This window comes from Diaphorina citri, unplaced genomic scaffold (assembly GCF_000475195.1).
Source record: "Diaphorina citri unplaced genomic scaffold, Diaci psyllid genome assembly version 1.1 scaffold410, whole genome shotgun sequence".
Classification (NCBI taxonomy): Eukaryota; Metazoa; Arthropoda; class Insecta; order Hemiptera; family Psyllidae; genus Diaphorina; species Diaphorina citri.
This window is the reverse complement of record NW_007377845.1, coordinates 129,738-139,941: the sequence shown is the minus strand read 5'-3', so window position 1 is coordinate 139,941 and position 10,204 is coordinate 129,738.

Sequence of the window (10,204 nt, the reverse complement as noted above, 5' to 3'; positions counted from 1 at the left end):
AACAAGTAGGTAATGGAATTTGCGCTCTTTTTTCCAAAAGAAAAAAAAAAAAAAAATATTGCCCCAGTGTCTGTTTAGAATAAATTTTATTCCTTAGAAGACAAATTGACTCGTCTTCCTTGTTTTTAAGAGAATAAAGACCAAGAAGTGAGTGAGAAAGAGAGATTTGTTTGTTTTTCATTTAATATTGTTGTTAGATCTTGTTCCTCTTCCGAGAGACGAGAGAGAATAATATAAATCTTGTTTTTCCTATGAAATGTCATCTAGATCGCTTTCTTTTGACGAAATCATTTTCCGCCCCAGAAAATGGTTTGGCACTCACCATCTTTTAATCCCGAAACGAAAGGGATAATTATGGAGTATTCTGTCATAAATGGCTAACTTTTAATACCCTTAATCTTCAACCTTACTATTTGAGTAAAAGCTTAATTATTGAGCGTTTTAACTTAAATCGAAAAAAAATAGGGTGGTTGTACTTATTCCACTCTGTACTCTGGGTTAAAACCTATTATAATATCATTTACCTACTGAATTTAACAATCAAGCTTTTACTCATATTTACGTCTAAAACTTAATACGTTTGTACTCATAGGTAATCTAAACTCGTGAACTTTACAAAGCTTTCTAACTAGTTGAATAATTAAATTTGCACAACTACCTATTACAACTTTCCAACAAAATTTACCTACTGAATTTAACAATCAAGCTTTTACTCATATTTACGTCTAAAACTTGATATGTTTGTACTCATAGGTACCTACTCGGTAATCTAAACTCGTGAACTTTACAAAGCTTTCTAACTAGTTGAATAATTAAATTTGCACAACTACCTATTACAACTTTCCAACAAATTAGAGAGGGGGGAGAGAAAGAACAAGCTGGAACCGTCCCTCCGGGAATTTTTTAGCCCGTAGTTTATTCGATCGTGGTTAAAGAAAATCAGTACTTATGTACTTACCTAATTTGTTTAATATTCAGTTTATTATTATTATTGATTTGATTTTTGATTTTACTTTCATGTAATGATTTAAAATCAAGACTAGAGCCCGTTCTCCCTTTATTCCTTTAAGTCACCCATCCATTTATTGGCCTTGCTCGGCGTAGCTTAACATAGGTGACCTCCTTTTTCTTTTTATTCTTCTTCCTCCTTCTTATTCTTTAGTTCTCTTAAATTAATGGTTTGGTGAGTCATAGAAAGACATAAAAAAATAAGTGTCTCGCGTCATAAAAAAAGCTCAAAGTTTTTAAAATATGTAGGTAGGTATAAAAAGTTTTTTTTTCCAGAACCTACACTATTTTGGTAACATTTTTTTGCCAGACTTTACACTGTGTTTGAGTGTTTCGTATTAAATTTATACGAAGGAACCTACTCGTAAAATGTTTACCTATCTTTGTTGTAATAAAAACAACTTTGTTTAAACGAGGGAACTGCAGTTCAAATCCCAATAGTGACGAAAAATTCAAAGACCCTTTGTAAGAGCTTCAGTTCAGTAGGTACAACCTATTCGAAATAATACCCAGAGAGACAACTCAAGTAAGTATTCACTTGTGATTTCTGTTGGAAATATTGAACACCTATGGGCACTTTTTCCAGTATTCTGACGGTAGTGGTGGAGTTCGTCATTTCAACGTTCGATTCTGAATTTCCAAGAGTTCCTGTGCTCGAAAGGGTCTGAAATTAGTTACCGAGGATGTATTAGGTTATTAAGACACACCTCAGAATGTTCTGTCGAATTCTGTGACATCTTTTTCAAAATCCACAGTTCTACAGATATCACTGAAGATTGCCTCCAAATTTTCCATCTTGTCACAGGCTTTTCTCGTTATGGAAACATTTCCTTTTGAAGTTTTACGAATATGACATAAGTTATGTCACATAACCATTTATGTGTTTTTCTTTCTTGCCCCGGGCATTCGTAGTATGATTATAATGTATTGTACATTATGGAGTACAAAAATATGAAAACATGTTGGTGCATTATCTAGAATTCTGGAACGCAGAGTTTATGATAGTATTGTTTAACAAAAAAGAATGTTGAGTCCCTTCACGAAAAAAGAACTTTATTGTCCCACATTTTTTTTTTTTTTTTCATATAACAGAGAACATAGATAGCTAAAATTGTTTTGTTGCGAACGCACTTTAAATAAAAAAAAAGTCCAGCATTTGTGTGAATGCAAGAAGGTACTCAACTTTGTCTCACTTTAAATAAAAAAAAAGTCCAGCATTTGTGTGAATGCAAGAAGGTACTCAACTTTGTCTAACCCAGAAAAAAAAAAATCAAAACAACGCATCATTGAACGAAACGAAAAGTTCATGCAATTGGGTCGTTTAAAAAAAATACAAATTTATTCAACAAGAGTGCAGCTAAAAATACCAACGAAAAACAAAAACAAAAAAATCTATGTCAAAAGCTGTGCAGCTGGTATAAAAATAATAATAATAAAAATGCAAATAATTAATTATCAGTTGTGGTGGGATTAAGGAACTCTTCACAATTATTTTGGGTAACAGAGCATTCCTAAATAGAATAGCTCCTGTGATATTTTTTCTCAATTTATATAGAATTTACACTGATAAAATGCCCTTAGGGTAATAGTCGGTAGCCAGTCTTTTACACGGAACCACTCAAAAATGTCCTCACGAGGCTAACTGAAATCTGAAGTCCAAGGTCGAAAAAACCTCAACTGCCTCTTCACAATTATTTTGTGTAACAGAGCATTCCTAAATAGAATAGCTCCTGTGATATTTTTTCTCAATTTATATAGAATTTACTCTGATAAAATGCCCTTAGGGTAATAGTCTGTAGCCAGTCTTTTACACGGAACCACTCAAAAATGTCCTCACGAGGCTAACTGAAATCTGAAGTCCAAGGTCGAAAAAACCTCAACTGTATAAAGATTTGGTGAATATATTTAGCACAAGGGGTTGAAGAGGCAGAAGAGTTATGTTGGTATGTCAGTTAAGAGCTTGAGATACATTATTATAGATTACCTCAGGCAAATGTGACTAATGAAAGGGTTTTAGCTGTAGGAATTTACGTCTCGTAATATTGTCATGTGTAAAAATCTCTTTGTCATTTTTTTAACTCTTTTGACTCCCCAAGCACATGAAAGAAAAATGTGCAAGAGGATGACACGGGAGAAGTGACAAGGAAGATATTTATTAAACCTTTGAGGTCATTTATTCAAAATATGCACGGAGAAAAAGTACTAGTTATGTACCTAGACAGTAGTAATTATGGAAAAAAGGAAGTCGGTAAAGTAACAATAAAATATTCAGGAAAGTAGGTAACCCAAAAATAATTAGTACAAACAGTGCCATTTTTGGAACATTCTACTGAAGTATTAATTGCACCGATTACCAACTAAAGCAATGGATTCAGGCACCGTCTCTTTTGAAGAAATTTACCTCAGAACGCACCCTTTTCTCAAAGTTTTCCCAGGTTAACCCCTCTAGCCTCCAGGGGGTTCTTGATTAGGAACTTTTCGAAACAGAAGTGACAGCCGAGTGATAAAATATGATTGAGATAAAGGTAAAGTAACAATAAAATATTCAGGAAAGTAGGTAACCCAAAAATAATTAGTACAAACAGTGCCATTTTCGGAACATTCTACTGAAGTATTAATTGCACCGATTACCAACTAAAGCAATGGATTAAGGCACCGTCTCTTTTGAAGAAATTTACCTCAGAACGCACCCTTTTCTCAAAGCTTTCCCAAGTTAACCCCTCTAGCCTCCAGGGGGTTCTTTTCGAACTTTTCGAAACAGAAGTGACAGCCGAGTGATAAAATATGATTGAGATAAACGGAATTTATTGTTGGGAGCAATGACTTGCACACCTGGTAACAAGCATCCTCTGTGTGATACATTGTCTTAGCTTTGTCACGTTCAATTACTCGCTTCATAGATAAAGAATTCCGAAAGGAAAAACGATCACTTTAATTACTCGTGGAAAATATTGGCGACTTGGGAATATACTTTGAAGTTACTGAATGACCTGCAAGTAAATATTGTTGTACTGGTAGAAGTGATTAGGATTCAAATCGGAGAAAACAAACCAAACGGTGCTAAGACGTTTGGTTCATAAACGAGGGAGCTGCAGTTCAAATTCCAATGGTGACGAAAAATTCAAAGACCCTTTGTAAGAGCTTCAGTTCAGTAGGTACAACCTATTCGAAATAATACCCAGATTTCTGTTGGAAATATTGAACACCTATGGGATGAGATATGGGCACTTTTTCCAGTTTTCTGACGGTAGTGGTGGTGTTCGTCATTTCAACGTTCGATTCTGAATTTCCAAGAGTTCCTGTGCTCGAAAGGGTCTGAAATTAGTTACCGAGGATGTATTAGGTTAAAATTTCTCAACGCTATAATAGCTCAGTGTGACACGCGGTCTTGAACTAAATACTTTCCAAATATTCGGATCAGAAGTGAATGTTAAATTCGCGGCAATTTTTACCCAGTTGACAAAACTTTTCATCATGGATTTACAAAACGGCTGAAAAGGTAGGAACTCAGAATTGTTCATTGTTTACACAAGTGATGAAATGATTGACACTTGAACTGTCAAGCATGTCAAATGTTAAACGAACTATTATAGTGCTTGAGCACTTGACATTTTGTGAAAGTATAAGGTACTCATTCTATTTGTCATCTTTGTGCGCCATTGCCCTATAATGCAATATTATTTGAAAAGCATGCTTACGAGTAAAAAATAGTCGTTTTTTCAATCCCCTATAGAAGTCAAAAACCAATTACTGAGGTTGTCAAGCATGTCAAATGTTAAACGAACTATTATAGTGCTTGAGCACTTGGCATTTTGTGAAAGTATAAGGTACTCATTCTATTTGTCATCTTTGTGCGCCATTGCCCTACAATGCAATATTATTTGAAAAGCATGCTTACGAGTAAAAAATAGTCGTTTTTTCAATCCCCTATAGAAGTCAAAAACCAATTACTGAGGCGAGAACGTTTATTGAAATTCTCTTTACAATCCTCTGTAATCGTGGTTTCTAAATTTTATCAACTATACGTTTTTATTAATACCTACTTTGGTATTGTAGTGGTCAAGCTAATGCCTTGGTGCATTCTTGATTGATGTCTCAGTAACTTTGTGAAGGTCCATATTATTTTTCGTACATGATTTCAATAATAGGTACACCACATTCCTTTTCATGAATCAACTATCGGTATCTATACTGCCTGGTTTATTTATAGCTTATAGCAATTAAACCAACAAAAATTCCAATTCGCGGACAAAATTTCTACATATTTTCATTCCAGCATATCTTTAATAAATTGATTACTATATTTCGCTATTCTTGTATTAGACGTCAATTGGTGACGCACTATTAGCTGATAAAACAATTAGTCAAGATTCACCATCCATGCTAGACAAAGAAGGGTCTTCTCCCAGTAGTCTAATCTAAACACGTGAGTTCACATAAACTATCGTTGTTATCACCAGATATCACAATCCATCAAGTACGACCATAGGGGGGGTTTATTCAATCCCATTGGCATTCGGGGCTGGGATTCTGAAGGAGTTGCTGAGGCAGCAGTTGTTTTCCTCAAAAAAGGAAATCGATACAAATCCGAGTACAAAATTTATCTAAAACATTTTTTTTTTTTTTAGTTTATTTGACGGATTAGTCCCATTGTACAATAAAAAATACAAGAAAATATAAAAGCAAAATTGCAAGAAATTAGTACAAGAACATCAATCAAAATAATCAAAATATAAATTCTTGTGGATCTAACTACATAAGCCGTATTTTCTTTTTCCAATTTCCCCCTCTTCTGAATCAAAATAAAAATTCTTGTGGATCTAACTACATAAGCCGTATTTTCTTTTTCCAATTTCCCCCTCTTCTGAATCTTGTTTCTCCTTTACTGGCGTGATAGTTCGACCAAGTTGGCTGCCACGGGACGCTAGATTTGTAGGAGCTTAACTCATCTTTTGGAGCATTTGGGGGCTTAACTCATCTTTTGGGGTATTTGGGGCAGTTGCCCCTAGACCTAATCCTCGGAGTGAGCTTTTTGTGTATGGCTGGAGTTGGCCCCGCCCCGAGGCCCGGCTAGGCTGTGAAAAACGACCCTGCAGTTGTCGCGTGAAGACAAAACATAACGCCTATACTCTAGATTACTTTAGAAGTATAGATATAGTGTTCCATAGTGTGGGAAGACGAAGTGTAAACAATAACAAAGCAATTTGTAGTAAGCAGTCCGGGAAGTTCTACTGTCGGAACTTACCACTGACTTAATAAGTATAAGTCAGTGACTTATACTAAATTCACCAAGTGGACATTTTAAAATTGAAAAGTAGAAAAAAACTAAACAAAATACATGTCTTTATTGTGAAAAGTTTCGATACACTTATTTTATACATAACTGTACTAAGTTTCAAGTCAATCGGCCTAGTAAAAGTGGCTCAACTCTTAGTTCCAATGTTTGACCCATACAAACGATCATGGACAGCTAAATAACACAAACAAACAGAGATATCACAAGTTAATTAAAAGCATGTATGTAGACATAAGTGGGGTATCCAGTACATAATGAATTAATGTTAAGCCATAGCCATTTGGCCATAGTATCTTCAAAAAAAATTATTATGGGTAACACAGTTCTTATAACGATTAACGATCATCATTATAATTATGTACCTACCTACTTAAAAATCAATAGGTATCCATTCCCAAAGGGCCATTCAAGGTTTGTTATCAATTTTTCAAAGGATGAATTTGAAAAGAAAATACCTTCTACCCTTGCGGTTTTTCATAAAATGAAGAATTCCTGACCAGCCAATTAACTGAATACAGAGAGACATTATGTCTTTTTTTTTCCAAAGAAAATATGAAAACCCTTTTTTTTCTTCCAAAAGGCAAACATTTTTCATTTTTTCAATAATGATTTCCTTTTTTCTCCATTTCTTCCTTGTTTTTTTTCCCTTCCTTGTTTTTTGAATCACCAAACCAGTAGCGAACCTTTGGATTTTCATGAGAGAAACAAATTTTCTTCTTTTCAAACACTACACAACTAATTGGACTTTTTTTTTCATTTCTTTTAATGTGGTAGTTTCGTTACAAAGAAATTTTGAAGAATATAAATTTACAGGTATTCTGAAACTCAACAGTTGGTGAAGGATGGCAAAATTTTGAATGTTAGAATTCATCAGATTGTTTCTGGCTTTTTACCCGCAGCTATTCTGACGTCTAGCCTTTAGAGTAAATTCAGGATTTTACATTCTTGTTTTTCGATATAATTAATGCTGCAGGTCTCAAAGTTTTTCGGGATGGTAGAAGACTGTAGATCAACTTTCAGCAACTGGCGGAACGCGATCCGGAGGATCTTATCCGATTGCAATAAAATACGCCCCTAGCGGAAATCGAACCCGCGACTAGGGTTACCAGACAAGAAATTTCAAAAGGAGGACATTTTGGCTATATCAGATTGTTTCTGGCTTTTTACCCGCAGCTATGTTGATTCTGACGTCTAGCCTTTAGAGTTTTACAGGATTTTACATTCTTTTTTTTCGATATAATTAATGCTGCAGGTCTCAAAGTTTTTCGGGATGGTAGAAGACTGTAGATCAACGTTCAGCAACTGGCGGAACGCGATCCGCAGGATCTTATCTGATTGCAATAAAATACGCCCCTAGCGGAAATCGAACCCGCGACTAGGGTTACCAGACAAGAAATTTCAAAAGGAGGACATTTTGGCTAAAAAAGGTGGACATGTCAACCAAAAGAAGGACGTAGAAAATAATCAACATAAAAACCACCAGTAGGATAATACATAATACTTGACATGATTTTTTTAAATATATGTACAGTGTACCTAGGTACATACCTACCACCTATTTATATACCTACTAAATGTACGTACATATAGCATATACATTGTACATGGACTTAATCGCACAAAAATTAAATTTATTTTTATAAGTTCGAGTCCTGACGTCCTCTTCTCAACGGAAAGCGATACATTCCGTAAATTAGGTTTTTGAGGCCGAAACTTCAAAAAGGCGGACATTTTACTATATTTTAAAAAGGCGGGCGGACGGAGGACAAACGTATAAAAAGGAGGACATGTCCGCCTTCAACCAAAAGGAGGACGTAGAAAATATTCAACATAAAAACCACCAGTATAATACATAATACTTAACATGATTTTTTTACTTTTTTTAATCTATGTACAGTGTACCTAGGTACATACCTACCACCTATTTATATACCTACTGAATGTACGTATATATAGCATATACAATCGCACAAAAATTAAATTTATTTTTAAAAGTTCGAGTCCTGACGTCCTCTTCTCAACGGAAAACGATACATTACGTAAATTGGGTTTTTGAGGCCGAAACTTCAAAAAGGCGGACATTTTGCTATATTTTAAAAAGGCGAGCGGACGGAGGACAAACGTATAAAAAGGAGGACATGTCCGCCGAAAAGCGAACGTCTGGTAAGCCTACCCGCGACCTATCACTTAGAAGGCAGACCGACCTTCCAATCTGACTAGGCTGGCTGTAAGATAATCATTTCCTTCTACTTTATCTTCAAATTCGAAGCTGGAAAAAGAATTGACCCTTGGGAGACAATTAAGACACACCTCAGAATGTTCTGTCGAATTCTGTGACATCTTTTTCAAAATCCACAGTTCTACAGATATCACTGAAGATTGCCTTTTGTGTGTTAAATCTACCTTTTTTAAAAAACATTTAATAGCTTTTTTCTCACTTTAAATTTATTAAAAATTCAAATTCCTTTGTTAAACAATTTTCACGATGCGTAATTTTCCTCAAATGAATCTTATTTCAGACGGATTTAAATAAATGTTGCTTGTTACGGTTACGAGGAAGAATTTGAACAAATTAGGGTCTTATTAGAATTTTGTTCCAGATTTTCATGTTTTTTTACTTATTTTACTCGTCGCGTCGTTTACATTGCTTCATTGCTCACCTACATCAAATATTGTCCTAGTTCTATTAGATTGATCATTCGGTCTTTTGACATTAAACAGTTCTTCTCTTAACGACCGTTCATCTTGTTTATTTCCTCCTTGACTTTTGCCTCCTCGTAGTCCTCGTTTATCTTTCTTCTCAAAATGAACTTCCATAAATTTGTTTATTTTAGTGTACTTGAGAGCAATTACCATAAACATGCACTAAAAGAGAGATTAACCTAATTTATATAGCACGTAAAACAAGGAAGACTCAAGAGAGAGGGTGAATTAATGTTGTGTCCATGTTCACACCTATTTTATAGTCCAACTTTTAATTGCTCGTAGCTTTATTGCTAACGTTCAAGGAATGTTTATTTGAGCGTGAGAAGAATGAACGATCTCTGATAATTTCAATTTCTATTTTCATTAAACACTCGCATATTTATTTGTACTTATTTTTAGGAGTATGTACAAATAAATAGTAGTACCTAAAGTAAAAGAAAAAGGAGTGGATAAAAGGAACATGAGCTGATGTTTCATAAATATCAGTTGACAGACAAAAAAAAGTAAATGATTTTCTTCTTCTCCGAGGTCATGTATAGCTTTCTGAAAATTGATTCGAGACTTTGAGAAACGTGGGGCTTATCCTTTTCGGAGTTCCGAACAAACGAGACAGGGGGAAAAAACAAAGGAAACGCACAAGCCTAGAGTTTTCTTTCAAAAGCTCTGAAAAGTAAATGTGAAATGCGGTAGGGATGGAACACTAGACAGACTGAGAAGAATAGGGTACAAGGGTTTCAAACATCTGAAAGAAAAGGAAGGATCGGAGAGCAAGGTAGAGAGAGGAAAGGAGGCTTAATAAACTAAGAAGGAAAGTGAAGTGATGAAGAAACAGACAAACAAAAGAAGGTTACATACCTTCTAATAAAAAAAAAGAGGAGTAAGTAATACATATTAGATGAAACCATACTCGTAGGTATTTGAAGGAATCTATGAAAAGTCTTTATCGAAAATAAGGAATAGACTGTCCTTTTGTCGCACTCAAATCGCCTTGACTTTCTTCAAAAGAAAGTCTACAATTTTGTAAAAAAAAAAAAAAAAAAAAAAAAAAAAAAAAAAAAAAAAAACCCCAAAATTCCCAACACCCGACCAATTTTTTTTGGGGAAAGAAAATTAGTGTGTGGACGGTATATGCTTTCTTTAATGTTAATCTTATACTGGTATCCATTATTGTAAAATGTTGTATATAGTCATTTG